The 965-nt window shown below is 27.6% G+C and overlaps 1 protein-coding gene across 1 annotated transcript in view; it reads left to right on the top strand.

Moving 5' to 3' along the window:
• The window catches only part of LOC107683760 (astrotactin-2-like), a 496105-nt gene that overhangs the window by 293670 nt on the left and 201470 nt on the right, over nucleotides 1–965 (top strand). The gene's annotated exons all lie outside the window — the stretch shown is intronic.

Raw genomic sequence — 965 nt, 5'->3', positions numbered from 1 at the left:
AGTTTTTATAATCCATAAATCAAGGAGTGTGTGTGTGTGTGTGTGTGTGTGTGTGTGTGTGAGAGAACAACCAAACACCAAGCAAAGAAACCTTGAGACTAATAAATAAATAAAAAACATGTACACACACACATAGAGACAAATAAAATACTCTCAAAATAAATGAGATAAAGGTGAAAGCAGTAAACACCAATTACAATCAATGAGAGCTAGACATGAGGACACAGTGAGGACCTCTAGAGGCCAAGACACAACATGAATACTGACGGATGGGTTAATGTTATTTTAGTAGCATTGAGATATTTTAAGTCAGTTTTATTATTTAATTATGTAATTAATTTTCATTTTATTTAAAGTCTTAGTAATTGTTTTGGGTTTTTGTCATTCATTCATTATTTGAGTAAAAATGTGTTTTATTTACCAAAAAAGTGGCAAGAAGAAAAACACTATTTTCTGTTTCAAACTTTCACATAGCATCTTTAGGTTATAATAACATAAAAATTATAATCCAGATTTTGATTTTCAAAGATGTATTATAAAAATTGTATAATTTTTTTCCCAAAATGCAATAAATTCATGACACTTTTTTTTCTTCTTCAAAATGCAATAAATCCATTGAATCAATATAAAAGTTATTTTTCATATTGAAACTGTTGAAAATACACAACAAAGTAAGTTGATCCAAATATGACAGCCTCTGAACTTGGTCAATACTAATCTTATATCTAATCTTACAGGCACTGGACTAAAAATAAAAAATCAGTCATCGCTCCCAAAATTAATTAAATAATTCAAAATAAATAGCATCTTGTTAATGCTATAAATAAATTTTCAACAATAAAAGAACATTTCATAATGAACATACATGAACAACAATATCACATTAAACTACATAAATTCCAAAATGACATTTCCCTTACATTCAACTTCCAAAAGTGCATTCATCTTTGCCATGTTACATTAAT

The sequence above is a fragment of the Sinocyclocheilus anshuiensis genome, unplaced genomic scaffold, assembly GCF_001515605.1.
Source record: "Sinocyclocheilus anshuiensis isolate Anshui unplaced genomic scaffold, SAMN03320099.WGS_v1.1 scaffold1549, whole genome shotgun sequence".
In the NCBI taxonomy this organism is placed as follows: domain Eukaryota; kingdom Metazoa; phylum Chordata; class Actinopteri; order Cypriniformes; family Cyprinidae; genus Sinocyclocheilus; species Sinocyclocheilus anshuiensis.
Note: the sequence above shows the minus strand (reverse complement) of the source record. Positions and strands in the feature narration are given on the sequence as shown.